At 38.0% G+C, this 15,614-nt stretch overlaps 1 long non-coding RNA gene across 1 annotated transcript; it reads left to right on the top strand.

The window, feature by feature from the left end:
• The first annotated feature begins 13,505 nt into the window (after nucleotides 1-13,505).
• LOC133516055 (uncharacterized) lies at nucleotides 13,506-14,351 on the top strand. Its single transcript, XR_009799165.1, has 2 exons — nucleotides 13,506-13,845; nucleotides 14,085-14,351. It is a non-coding gene; the product is annotated as an uncharacterized LOC133516055 (long non-coding RNA).
• The last annotated feature ends 1,263 nt before the right edge of the window (nucleotides 14,352-15,614 follow it).

The raw sequence follows: 15,614 nt of genomic DNA, 5'->3' as shown, positions 1-15,614 counted from the left end.
AAATTATATTATATAAATTAAAGACCCTTTTTTCATGCCTCGAGGAATTGCACCCATCATAAAAAATGTATACCATCCTGGAGAAATTTGCGTTTTACTCTAAATCCACGTTCTCTATGTAATATGGTGTAAGGCAACATTAAAGCTTATTAAATTCTACACAAAATAGTCCTAAATATCTTTGTGGAAAAAAGCATCTTGTTATATATATAATATTCCGATATAAATACTCCGATTGTGCTAAATTCACTGCCACTATTTTACTGAACCACTTCTTAAGTAAACTTTGGTTAGTTTAATATATCATGTCAACTTTCAGTACATATTAATTTGGTTATATTGTGGTACCAAGGCAAGAAATCAGCATTACTGTTATATGAAAAGAATGCTCGTGGAAGTTCAATTAAATCCTAGATATTTAGTGCTCATCAATTTCGTGAAAAAATAACCTCAACGGGATCCCACCACGAGGTGTATCATATCAACAACATCTTGACGTGGGGATATAATTTGTAGGTTTTATTTGTTTAGAGGTGTAGAGTTTGTGAATTTAAGAGGCCTTGTAGATGTAGAGTTAGGTCGTCGCGTGGAGAGTTAGAACCTTGGCTTTGCATGAGATCTGATAACTTTTTGACAGTGCGAACCATATATGGTCTCGGCAACATTTTACATGAAAATGTTTTTGGTGGGATACAAACTTCTCCTATCTCTCATATGCTGAAAAAGTAGGTAAATATTTGCTGAAATCTGGTAGAGGGTTGCTATAGAGCATCTCACCAGCAACCCCAACTTCATTTGGCTTTTACTCCCAAATTAAAGAGGTACATTTCTTTTCAAGTATAAATGATTTAATAATTGTGTACTAAATTCGAGGAAAGGCGACGGCTGCTTCTCCATACAAACGTAGTCCAAATTTTCCTCTTTGGATGTTGACATTATGATTTTTTTTGTTACGTAATTTGGTGTATATTAACAATAGCTACGCCCCTGCGTTTGACTTTATTGATTTTTTGATTATTGTAAAAATTAGGAGCGACAAACAGTTTTCATACAATTTTTTAAATGCTCTTAACTCTTATAATAAATAAAAATTCGAAAAAAATCAAACGTAAGGGCATGGCCGTGGTCGATATACAACAAACTGTCAAAATATTTTCAATAATGTTCTTCCAGAGAGAAAAATGAGGACTACATTTTAATGGAAATGCGATTTCGCGCGGGTCCTCCACTTTCGTGTTAAAACTGCCCAACTGCAAAGTGGGGTTGCAAGAGAGCATGACGTCAGAAAAATCAACGTTAAACCATAAGTAAGAAGGCATATTTTCGCAGCACTTCTATTCAATAAGAAGATTTTTGAAAAACCATTTATTAAGCTTTATTTTCTTTTTCATGTTTTGTACGCCCGGTTCACAAGTTACTAAATAATTGGATTTTTTTCCCTTTCACGTCATCATTAGAAAAAAAAGAGAAAAAAAGTTCAAACGTCATTCAACGGTATATTGACGCCCGAAATAACTCAGAATTTTCAGAACGCATCGTTCCCAAACACATACCAGTAATAATAATTAGGTAATTCATGAAAAAACAGTTTTAAGTTTGATAAAAACGTATTTTATTGTAAAATTAAAGTAATGAACTATAAAAGTATGAAGATTATCGCACAAAATAAATAGTTCTACTTTGAACGATCTCTATATACAGGGTGGACAAATAAGAATGATACACTTTGTTTTTAAATTTTAGTTACATTAAGTGGAAATTTTATTTAATATTTTTTCATAAATATATTATTCAGGGTTGGCAATTGTATACGGAAGATAATTTCTGCCAAATGTATACCACTAGCAGCAAGCAATTTTATCTCAAATGTTTCTGTTGTTTAAAACACGTTGTTTGCTCGATTAATTTTGAAAAAAAGTGACAGTGATTGGCACCCAAATTCTCCAAATTTTGTAGCTCTTGACTTATTTCTGTGGGGCTATCTAAAATTACGTGTCTATGCTAACGAGCTGATGAAATTTAAACAGTTAAAACCGACTATTCGACACAAATGTACTAAGATAATGCCAAAAATGTGCGAATAGATGCTGAACATTGGGATGATAAGGGCTTACATTTGCCTGCTGTTAGAGGTGGACATATGTCAGACATTATGTTTCGCATGAATTTGCCAACCCTGAAGAATATATTTTTAAAACGATACCTAATAATTTTTGAACTTAATACAGTTAAAATTTAAAAACAAAATTAGTCCATTGAATAAAAAGTTCTAGAGTGCGTGAGTTAGTAACGTAAGATGTTTCTTCGGAAACATGTCAAGAGTCCCTAGGTAATAAACATACTAAAACCCCGGGACACTAGGAGGAGCCCCGGAGTGGGGGAGGGGGGGAAAGGGTCAATTTTTTCATTTTTCGCTTAAATCTCAAAAACGGTACATGTTAGAGAAAAACTTTCAAGGAAAAGTTGAAAGGCCATAAAATTATCTACAAGTTGTACCTAAATCATTTTTTCCTATTCCCAGCCGTTTCTGAGTTACACGCAGTAAAAAATGATTTTGGCTCAAACAATTTCCCCATACTACATACCCATGTTTATCACATCAATCGATCAAAAAATATTTCTTTCTTCCAAAAAACTCAAATGTGCAACTTGTGACCGGTACTGATAGATTGCTCTTAATTAGGTCTATAATTGGTAAAATAAACACATTCCTCCATGGAAGCCTTTAGGAGGAATCGATTGTCAAAATATTATATTAGGGTAGTTTGAGTTACTGAACTTGATCTTTTTATTTTTTTCTTCCAAAAAACTCAAAAGTGCAACTTGTGACCGGTACAGATAGATTGCTCATAATTAGATCTATCATTGATAAAAATACCAGATTCCACCACGGAGGCGATTACGGGGAATTGAATTTTATTAGGGTAGTTACGATACTTGAACTTTTTATTTTTTTTCTTCCAAAAAGCTCAAAAGTGCAACTTGTGACCGGTACTGATAGATTGCTCTTAATTAGGTCTATCATTGGTAAAAAAAACACATTCCTCCATGGAAGCCTTTAGGAGGAATCGATTGTCAAAATATTATATTAAGGTAGTTACGCAACTTGACCTTTTTATTTTTTTTCTTCCAAAAAGCTCAAAAGTGCAACTTGTGACCGGTACCGATAGATTGCTCATAATTAGGTCTATTATTGATAAAAAAACCAGATTCCACCATGGAGGCGTTTAGGAGGAATTGAATTTTATTAGGGTAGTTACGATACTTGAACTTTTTTTTTTTTTCCTCTAGTGCCTCTCATATGACATCAATGTCCCAACATTATCCGTTGTTCGGATTTTTTCGATGAAGGTTCACACGTAGCATGGGAAGGGGTCCGCCCTCGTTAAGCTTATGCTAAAACCCCATGCTCATCCGTGTGAACTAGAGAAACGGGGGCGAGGCACCATGGAGCCGCTACAGACCCATGGCGCCACTTTGCCTCAGCAGGGGCTTACCCAACCTGCTGAGGGATGTCCATCCGGGCCCCGACCGGAGGACTTAATGCTAGGGGGGCATGAGGGCGCCAACCCTCATGTTGGTACACGAGTGGCAAATGATGATGCTGTGGACTGCGCCACAGCCGGTACTTCTCAAACTCCGGAAGTAACCGCAAATACACAAGGAGATTGTACACGATTTGATATTTTTATGACCTTTTACGCCGAAAGTAAAAAAAATAAGAAAAGGATTGGGTCGCCTTTTGATCTTAAACCTTGTGAATTGTTGACCATACTATTGCGAAAAATAGGTCAACAAATCAAAGATCTCTCGCCAAATGTGGATGCCGAAAAGCAATGCTCAAATGTTCAGCGGCATGCCTTCATTGCCAAGGGAAATGCCTTAACAGCGTATCCATTCAGGAAGATGATGATGATGGTGATGGTGATGACGAAGAGCTTCACCACGAATCACCTACATCTGAGGATGAACAAATAATAGAAGAAGAATAGGGATTGCAATCCGGTCCGGCGGATCCGGTAATCCGGCCGGATCCGGTACTTTTCAGGAGCTACCGGATCCGGTAAAAATCACCGGATCCGGACCGGATCCGGTAAAATAAAAAAACGCCTAAATACAGCACGCGCTGTGCATTTCAGATGAGGAACAGGCGACGGATGCGTGGTATGAAGTTGAACAGAACAAAAAACGAATGAAAACGTTTAAATTTAGTAAGATAAAAATATATTTATTATGACAATGACTAGGAACAGAAGAGGATTTCTTCTTCTTTCATGTTGGTGGCACGATTTGACGATTACATAAATACTGTAATAAAAGGAAAAAATAACGGATGGAGATGCCATGGAAGGCATTTGTAATTTATGCTAAAGAGAAGGTTAATGTCGTGTCATAATGTTGTGTTAGGAGATTAAAAGTAAACAAATGAGCAGGATTAAGTCGGCGGCGGTACTCAACCAACTACAGTTGGGCAACCGAGTACAGTTGGATCAAAATGTGTGAATGAATATATGATAATATTGATAATCTTTAGTTTTCTCCGATATATGTATATAATATATATGATAAAATATTTACAATGTCATCCAATCTTATGCAATTTCCTTCATCTGATGGTACATGCTACTCTACGTCTAGCCAATTTTTTTATTTGATCTATGTAACTTTTCTTAGGGAGTCCCTTTCCGCAATGGTTTTCAATCCCACATTCTATTATTTTTCGCATGAGATCGTCGTGTCGTGTGTTGTTCATTATAATTTGACCAATATACTATTCTATTAATTAAAAAAAAGTTATTTTTTTTTAAGTCATACAGTCTACTACTTTCTCGGACAAAAAAATTAGAGCAAGATAATATTAGAGCGCATTTAATATCATAATTGGTTAAAAGTAAAATATCTTCTTTTGTTACTAGAATCAAATAGAAGACCAAGAGTGCTCACTCCATACAACGGTTTTGTTACCAAAACATTTTCGTAGTTTACATCTAGCGTCACGTAGCGGATCTCTCAGTACTGCTACTCGACAATGGAAATCGCGGCAAACAAAAAGTCTAATGCTCAACGATTTTCAGCTAATATTATAACCAGAGTAAGCGTAGGAGTTGAAAATAGAGTTCCGCTAGTACTGAGAGCTAGCTAGCTACTCGATGCTGGATGTCGTCTACGAAAATAATAAGCGTTTTGGTACCAAAACTGATGTATGGAGTGAACACTCTATGTATTTCTTATTTCTGTATGGTAGAATGGATGTCAACTTTAGAGTCTGTGCGGAAAGAGAAGAGCCGTGGAATGTATGGGGCCCAATACAGACTCTACAATGAATTCAATCAAAGAACAGTTACGAAAACTTGGCCTTTCAAGGAGCTCCAATTCCCACCCCACATCCCATCATCGGGCTTTGGAAACTAATCAAATTTATAATTGTAAACGAAAATTTGAGCACTTGCGAATGGTTAAATATAATAAATTACCGATTTCAAATTTTGTTTTTAAAGTGATATTGACGTTGTGACACTTTTTACTACCAAGTTCTATTTTATTGTTAAGAAGTTATTTATTAACTTCAAATTATAGATTTAGGAATACGTATTACGCAAAAAACTAAAAAAAAATGTCATTTAATTAACTTTAATATCCCTACACCAAACCGGATCCGGTCCGGCCGGATTATGGTCAAAATCCGGCCGGATCCGGCCGGATTGAAAATCAATCCGGTTTGCAATCCCTAAAGAAGAACTCTTAACAGGACCGTCCCAACCCAAAAGGATGAAAAAGTAGTCATCATCATCATCATTATCATTATCATCGTCATTTCTTACAATCCACAACAAAAACGGAGAAAAAAACGGTCGTCTGCGGGCACCCTAAGTTGGTAAAATAAAAAGTTTTCGAATTTTTCACCTTTCATGGGATGTAGCTCGAAAACGGCTGGGAATAGAAAAAAATGATTTAGGTACAACTTGTAGATAATTTTATGGCCTTTCAACTTTTCCTTGAAAGTTTTTCTCTAACATGTACCGTTTTTGAGATTTAAGCGAAAAATTAAAAAATGGACCCTTTCCCCCCCTCCCCCCACTCCGGGGCTCCCCCTAGTGTCCCGGGGTTTTAGTATGTTTATTACCTAGGGACTCTTGACATGTTTCCGAAGAAACATCTTACGTTACTAACTCACGCACTCTAGACCCCCCTTGGAGGGACTCATTCAATGGACTAAATGTATACTTCTTATTTGGCCACCCTGTACTATAGTTGACACATAATTGACGTAGTAGTATCCTATTTCGGACCGTATAAGTAAGTAAGTACTTACTTATTTTTTTTTTCAAGTTTTTATTTACAAAAAAAGTTGTCGATTGAACTGTCACTTGATGTTCGTTATTTTCATATTATTTCACTGAAATTTCTTTCGTTATGTTTTTGTGCTTTATGTCGGTAATTAAACTTAATTGTTAGAATACCTTAAGAAAACACGAGTGAAAACGTGATGAAGAAGGATTAGATTTATTCAGGTTGTATTTTTCCTTCCAATTATGCTTTCACTGCTGTGGTGAAAAGTCTTGTGTACTTTGTTCTCTTGTTGTACAAATAACTATTTCACTTTTGCACCTCCGAAAATATATACTATACCTGTATGTATAATAATACCCACCTACCTATACCTATGTATAATTTTTATTTTAACTTCTCAACTAGTAGCCGCTCACAAGATAGTTGTATAGGTAACTATTTTGTGAGCCTCATATATACTGTGGACGTTCCGATTCCATTTAATATAGTACATCCACCTGATCCACCTAAGTGTACTGGCTAACTCCAACGAAGTCGTACTTCGATGGGCACCAGGGCACTCCGAAATTAACGGAAACGAAGTAGCGGACAAACTTGCTAGAAAGGGCACACACCCCTGGTCGGCCCAGAACCGTTCTGTGGAATCACAAAACGGGATGCCTATTCTCTGCTGAACAACGTGGAAAAAACAAGAGCAATCGATTGGTGGAAGTTCGTCAAGGGACAAGAACTCTCGAAAGCTCTAATCAAAGGGTTGAACAGCAAAACTGCTAAGGAGCTTTTAGGGCTCAAAAGACACAAAACCTGCGCTAGACTAGAATACTTGTGACTAGAATATTGACTGGACAATGTAAGTAGAACAAATACATGTTTTGGTTGAACATATTGGAAAGAAACAAGATCTGACATTCAGGTTCTGCCAGGAGTCCGAAGAGACTGCAATGTGCATTCTCTGTTCCTGTGGATCACTAATAATGTCAAAAAGAAGTAGGTACCTACTTAGGCCGGCATGTATTGCAACCCTACAAGGTATAGAACATTACGGCCCAAAGAATATGGAACTTCCTGGATTCCACGGGCCGTCACAATAGATCACTGCTTGTTCGACGTGGCACTCAAAGGCCCGCAACACCCCAATAATAATAATAACAATAATAGTATTATTATAGGGATGTTGATTCGACGATCATTGTCCCAATAGTCGTTTCAGCGACCGGTCTCATAGCGAAGAGTCTCGCCTTGAGAGACTCTCGCTAGGTGGTTGGGTCAAGGGTCAGATGCAGAAGGCGGTGATCTTGGACACGGCGCGGATAGTCAAGCGGTTCCTCTCTCTGCAGCCCTGACCACCGGCAGCTTGGGCCCTGCCCCGCTGCTGGCGGCACCCTAGGTTAGGTTTTTAGGGTTCCGTAGTCAACTAGGAACCCTTATAGTTTCGCCATGTCCGTCTGTCTGTCTGTCTGTCTGTCTGTCTGTCCGAGGCTTTGCTCCGTGGTCGTTAGTGCTAGAAAGCTGAAATTCGGCATGGATATATAAATCAATAAAGCCGACAAAGTCGTACAATAAAATCTAAATTTTTTTTTTTGAGGGTACCTCCCCTACACGTAAAGTGGGGGTGAATTTTTTTTTTGCTTCAACCCTACAGTGTGGGGTATCGTTGGAAAGGTCTTTCAAAACTAATAGGGGTCTTCTACAAACATTTTTTGATAAAGTGAACATATTCGGAGATAATCGCTCCGAAAGAGAAAAAAAATGTGTCCCCCCCCTCTAACTTTTGAACCATAGGTCCAAAAATTATGAAAAAAATCGTGGAGTAGAGCTTAAGAAAGACATTAAATGAAAACTATAGCGGACATGATCAGTTAAGCTGTTTTTGAGTTATCGCAAAAAGTTCCCCCTTCATAGTAAAAAGACTTACTTTACCTAATTAGGTACTGATTATGCAAATTTGCCTATTTGTTTAACTCGCGTGAAAGGTACCGTTTCATCCCTTGGTTAACAATTTACTATACTTTCAGCTTTATTGTGACGGAAGAGTAACTACGGAACCCTACACTGAGCGTGGCCCGTCATGCTCTTGGCCGGTTTTATTTATAATGTGTTTATATATATTTTGTATTGTTTTGTAAGTTTTTTTATATTTTACTTTTATATTCATATTATAAATGACCTAGCCTAAGACCAAAAATAAATAAAGGGAATAATAGTATTTCAACCCAATAGCCCTGTTTCTTTTTGTCCCTTTTTTAGAATAGTCCTACACTAACCGGGGCTTATCCTTGGGTGCATTGCTAAAGTGCATACAGGGATAATCGTCGGTTAGTGTCACATCACATTTAGTAAATTCTCTATTACAAGGGGACTCTACGTGCTGGCTTCGGCCCCACGCACGCTTTCCAAATGTCCGGGACCCCATGGTCCTGAGATAAAGTAAATACAGACAATAATAATAATTTGTATTGTTTTGTAAGTATTTTTATATTTTACTTTTATATTCATATTATAAATAACCTAACCTAAGATTTTAAATGAATAAAGGAAATAATAAGGAGTGTCAGCCAATGTCCCGTGTGTGCTGGAGCCGCCGGGCCTTAGTCGGTCAGATGGCAAAAGGCCGGACGGTTTGACTCTAGTGCCGTGGGAGAAAGGTAAATGCCTTTTGTGGGACGCCACCTGCGTCAGCACATTGGCCGCACTGTGCGGTCGGCAGGAGCAGCCGCTGAGCAGGCAGCGTCCCTAAAGAGGGACAAGTACCTACTCGGGGTTATCAAAGTACTTGTTCGTTCCCCTTGTTGTGGAGACGTTTGGGTGCTGGTGCGCGGAGGCGAAAACTTTTCTCGGGGAGCTGGGGCGTCGTCTGCGGGAGAGGGGTCTCGACCCCCGCTTCGGGTCGTTCCTGGCGCAGAGATTGTCCATCGCGGTTCAACGCGTAAACGCGGCAAGCGTAATAGGCACCTTTGCGCCGGGAACTATGCGGGGTGGGTTGTTCGAATAGTTTTAATTGCTTAGTTTAATTTACAACTAATGTATTCCCTAGTTTTTAAGTATTATCTATTTTGAGTGATTGTCATTTATTTAATGACAGATTGTATATATAATAATACATCTACTTACCATATTATACTTTTTGGGTAAAATGGCTGTGACATGACAGAGGGACATGAAGCGATAAACTTTTCGTTTATCCCATTTGGCTAATACTTACGGAGTGCTAATACACTGTATAGCAACAAACAACGAAATCACTAACTAGGTGTGTGTACGGAACCCTCTGGCGTGAGTCCGAGTAGCAATGGTAATCACATTAATAAAATCTGACGAAGTGTGTGACTAGCCATATGCCTATTTCGTAATATTGGCCTTGGTTTTATATTAAAACACATAGAAAATAATGAAAAACTACAGTACTCTTCGTTTGCATCTTTCAGTCATGATTTCACTCCGTATTCTAACAATTACAACTTGAAGGACACGTTTCCGTATTTTACCACTTGTGATTTCGATTAAATACATAACACTCAGTGAATTTTCATTTTTTTATTTATTTTAAAATGCTGCGAAGAATGATAATAATCAATTGAAGTTAACCTAGAATAAATGCATAATTATTGGTGCAATAAAGAACATTGAGTTACTAACTTAATAATAAACATAAAATATTACAATACAGACGTTATTTTCAGAAAACAAAACTATAATACCTGAAGTTAAATAATAATGTTAGCATATTCATGCTTGATAGGTTTTGAAACGTTTCATTTTATCATTTTTTTTGGTCTACTTAAACTGACTACCAAGCGAATCCTGTCGTTGTGTGCGTAAAAAACATTGTGTCGCCATTGTGTCGCCGTTATGTCGCCAATATGTCGCTAATATGTCGCTATTATGTCGCCATTATGTCGCTATTATGTCGCCGATATGTCGCTATTATGTCGCCAATATGTCGCTATTATGTCGCCGATATGTCGCTATTATGTCGCCGTTATGTCGCTGTTATGTCGCCAATATGTCGCTGTTATGTCGCTATTATGTCGCCGATATGTCGCTATTATGTCGCTATTATGTCGCCAATATGTCGCTGTTATGTCGCCGATATGTCGCTGTTATGTCGCCAATATGTCGCTAATATGTCGCTATTATGTCGCTGTTATGTCGCCAATATGTCGCTGTTATGTCGCCAATATGTCGCTGTTATGTCGCCGATATGTCGCTATTATGTCGCTATTATGTCGCCGTTATGTCGCCGTTATGTCGTCGTTATGTCGCCATTATGTCGTCGTTATGTCGCTATTATGTCGCTAGTCGCCAATATGTCGCTGTTATGTCGCCAATATGTCGCTATTATGTCGCCGATATGTCGCTATTATATCGCCGTTATGTCGCTGTTATGTCGCCAATATGTCGCTGTTATGTCGCTACTATGTCGCCGTTGTGTCGCTACTATGTCGCCGTTGTGTCGCTACTATGTCGCCGTTGTGTCGCTATTATGTCGCCGTTGTGTCGCTATTATGTCGCCGTTGTGTCGCTATTATGTCGCCGATATGTCGCTATTATGTCGCCGTTGTGTCGCTATTATGTCGCCAATATGTCGCTAGTCGCCAATATGTCGCCAATATGTCGCTAGTCGCCAATATGTCGCTATTATGTCGCTAGTCGCCGTTATGTCGCCGTTATGTCGCTGTTATGTCGCTACTAAAGTATATAAAAGGGCCGGAAAGTACGGAGGGAGGATTATTCATTCTTTAACCATCGGACTGGCGGTATCTCTGGCTTTGAGTAAGTAAAGTTTCTCTACTATTCCTTCTATTTGTTTGTGTTTGCTGGGAATTATCCTGGTAAATTTAAACTTGTAAATTGTGTCTATGTTTGGCATTGCGGGGACAACGTTGTCGTAAAGCTAAGCTTAGGCTATGGTGGAGATTCTTTGCTTCCTTATCTGTGTTACTATATTGTGAGTTTTTTGTTAGTAAAAACTAATTTTGTTATTTTATTACCTTTCTATGAGGTTAGTTTGTTATTTTATAAAGCCAGATCACTGTTTGGACTAACAGTTTGTCCATCTAATCAGCTGCTCCCTAACGGTGTCAAATTGCAGCTGTTTAGAAGTCTTTTGCTCCAAGTTGAGAGGACTTGGCGTCTCTTCTTTACCAACATAAGAGGCGAGCATACTCTCCTTAGTCTCAAGGTCCAGCTGTTAGATGAATGTGAGGGCATCACGTGCGTGCCATTGAGAGTAATCTCAGCTCACTGAAGTCTGCAGTAATTGAGGCTAGGTCTCGTATTAAATATATTTATATATATTTCGGTGCTCTGGCTCATGCTAGTGCTGGTCACGGGAGAGCTTCTGTCATGATTGGTAACAAACACAGATAAAGTTTTAGTCATGGCGGGGTATCCCATGTGACTGGTACGGGTGTGTGTGCTAGTGTGCTGATTACCTATAGACATGCTAGGGCGGTCTATTCTCATCCACCGTGCCTACGTGGCGATGAGGAGGGGGCCAATCACACAGACACTAGGGATTGCTATACCTCGGTTTTGTCGGCCGAATGCTTACAGCTTAGACTTAGGGATACACTTGTGTATGTTCCAAATCACTAGATCAATGGTAAGTACGATCTGTGTTCTGTACATACTAGATTAGGGTCTAAGGGTAGGAATAGGGTAGAGTCACACACACTGTTATAGGATCTCTCTTAGGTTTGATCTAGAAATTCGATTGGTTGGTGTATATATATATATATATCTTTCAAAAGGTTCTAACGACGTGAAGCTATGGTTTTATAACGTGTACTAATGATAATATTAGGGAAATACTGGTAATGGGTTATAATTACCTAAATCTTCCAGACTGTTACTCTGAGTGGAAAGTTGAGGGTTTTCTGTAACATCTTATATCTATTTATTTTCATTTCTGGGTTTTTGGTGTAGAGACGAAGTACTGAGTATTACGATCAGGTCCTAAGGTATTTATATATTCAATCCTTAAATATCAAGTTGGGTTTAGGAACACAGACTATTCTGGGATTAAAGAATGGTTTGTTTTAGAGACCCTTTGGCAGGCGAGCGCAGTCCATTGGAATCTTTGAGTGGAATAATACTCACCTTGATAGTTCGATCTCATAAAGTACAGTAATGAGTTAAACTTGTACTTCGTTTATACATTTAAAAGGCCTAGGAATTCAGCCTACTTTTAGCTATGGGGACTGGGATAATGGCTTAGTAGCCTTAGCTTTTGGATATAAAAAGATAAGTAAATGGTGTCTGACGAATACTTATCGCTTCTCTTCGTCAGCCCCTAGGTTTGCATAGGGTTGCGAAGCGTTGGTCATAGCCCGTCTGGCTAATAAGATAGTAGGTGGCCCGATTGATATTGCTAATCGGAGTAAGAGTCTTCAGACCTGCATCTAGCATTAGAGGCAGCACGTGTGATCCATTCACACCTCGTTTAGAAGATGATAGGATTGATAGGTAATAATATTTAATCTTAATATAAGTGTGTAAATGGGCTTAACCCAGGAGTGCTGCTTCAATGTTACCCCGAAGACTTAATAGGAGTAGCAGGATTTTACCAAATATATTATTATATTTATATAATCTTATATGCTGCAATAACTAAATATCTTTCTAATGAATGAATAAAAATATATCTTACATTACATCAAAAATCATTGATAGTTTCTGTAACTTAAGGCTACACCCGTCGTCTACGACCTTGTGCATGTGGGCGGAGCCTATTTCCTTTACCACGACACTACTCATACCTTGTCGATTGTTATATATTTTCATTTTACTTATAAGGTGTCATATTTAATATAGAAAAAGGTTTGGAATAACTTAGTCTTACGGTATTTTGCTGAAGGTTGAATCTTAACATAACATCCTGTCGATTGTTTCCTCTCAACATAATGAATTATTTAGTATGGTAAATTTCCAAGTCTTAACATCTAGGTAATACTTATTCAGGTAGAAACAGAGTCCAAGATTTAGTTGTTACTCATTAAAGAATCTAGAGTACCGCGGTTCACTTCGAGGGGTCCTAACCTGTAACTAGACGATCACTTGGCCAAATTATTGTTAAGGTAAGATTATTGTTGGGGTAAATTTTAGGGGTAATTTTAAAGGTGGGATTGATAACGATTAGGTTCCTTATTTTATTAGGTCCGGGGTTTAATAGATGGGGTAGATTGGGGTGTGGGTAGGGGAAGTTACAAGTGGTCAGTTTTATTAATTTTAGCTAATAAGTTAATATCGACTTCATAGCTTTCGTTTTACCTTGTTGCCATGAAAACCCAGACATAGTGATTTTGGTCCATTAATATATGAAGACGATTTAAAGATCCATAAATTCATTTTAATATAATCATATGACAAATTGAGTTATCAAATTACCCTGAAATTTTTACTGCAAAGCTATGTGTCATAATAGACGACAGTTTTATCGATGAGATACCGCAAGTGCCTATACATTAGTATCTTATCAGCCCATAACTGGGACCATTTAGCGAGAATTGAAATACAATATTAGTACATTGTTGTAACTCACAAAGACAATACGTAAGTTTAAGTTTTTTGATATTTATTATGCAGATTAAAAAAAATATATCCTTATCAAGATATCTATTAAAGCCTGATAAAACGAATTATTTCTTAAAGATTTGTAAATAGGCTAGTGCCTTGTTGAGATTTGCTCGGTTTTCCCATGATATTTTCCTTCGCTGCATTTTCCGACGCTTATGGTTACTTTTACAAATATTTTGTATAAGTACTCACAATAATGTTATTCTGTATTCCAGAAATAAATAATGGGTGGGTGCAGTAGTTGCTGTGGCGACGATGGCGGAGGGGTAAACGTTGTGGATCAGCCTCCGATGCACGACATGGGACATCCTGCGATGGTGGACGACGGTGGTGGTGTGATGGTGGTCGACAGCCCTCCCGGCCCCGGCCCAATGGGGAGATAGATTGAAATACCTTTACTGACTTGATTATTGCTAAACGTGTTATTGTTATGGTTTAGTGTTTGGAAAATAAATAATAATTATTTTATATTAAGTAACTAAGACCCTCTTTTATTGCAAACGGAGCGATGGTGAGCGCCGTTCTTCTACCTTTAGCCCTCAACGTTGAAACTACAAATAGGACAGTATGGCATTTTTTTGCACATAATACATTTGGTTGGCAATGTATATGTATTACGTACGAGTATGTGTCAGTCTGTCCATCCGCGGATTAGCTCACTGGTCGCTAGTGCTATAAAGTTTTGCCTTCTTAGTAAAAAGACGTATAACATGTGTTGCAAACGTACAGTGTGCTGCGAAATTGCATGGAGAAATTATGATTTAATTCATTGATAAAGTCGCCATGCACTTTTACGGGTAAGGTTACTCCCTTGTTATATGATGTACTACTTGTTTACTATGTACATGATACCCACTGATAGCCCCCGTTCAAGGCAGCCTATTCTGACGGACGGGTATAGACGGGGACATACTTTTGGCCTGTCTTTTAACACGCTTGTAAATCCTGCAAGACGATTTTAACCAACTTTCAAAAGCCGTATCGGTTTGAGACTTGTAAAGTTATACAAGTTGGTAGGTGGTATACAAGTATTGAAATCATCATTGAGCCAAAAGATCGATAGGGAAACTTTTTGGTGGCTTCTAGTAGCTACGGTAGCTACTAAAGAGTTCCACTATCCATATTTTATGAATTCTACTAGTTCCTGTTCTAGTAAGTATGGCTACCACCAGTTTGACACTGACATGTTCGCTAGCGTGTGCGTAACTTACTTTCTATGCTTCTCACTCGTTAGCGAAAATGTCAGTTTGACACTGCTAAGGCAGTCGTAGTATACTCTTCGAGGTGTTGGGCTCATTAGATAGTTTTTTTTTGTCAGAAACTTACTGCTATCACATAGTCATATTTCATATATAAATGTTATGTTACACTGGTTTCTGCTTAACACTTACTTATTAAGTTTGATATAGTTTAACAGTGAACTAATTTTAATGAATTATTGTTTTATTTTTATTTCATTCGTTTTGTTAAAATATTTATATAATTAAATAAATAAGAATCGGTGAAGGAAAACATCGTGAGGAAACCTGCATACATGTGCGAAGAAATTCAAAGGTGTATGTGAAGTCCCCAATCTACTTTGGGCTAGCGTGGTGACTATAGCCCAAGCAATCTCGAGCATGAGAGGAGGCCTGTGCCCAGCAGGGGGACATATGTATGCTGAATTATTATTATTTATAAATACGTTTACATTTCATTAGAGTTAAGAGGGACATGTTTTGTATGATAATATGAAACGACCAACA

The sequence above is a fragment of the Cydia pomonella genome, chromosome 3 (assembly GCF_033807575.1).
Source record: "Cydia pomonella isolate Wapato2018A chromosome 3, ilCydPomo1, whole genome shotgun sequence".
NCBI classification, from domain to species: Eukaryota; Metazoa; Arthropoda; class Insecta; order Lepidoptera; family Tortricidae; genus Cydia; species Cydia pomonella.
The sequence above is the reverse complement of the archived record's forward strand: the minus strand, read 5'-3'. Positions and strand labels throughout refer to the sequence as shown.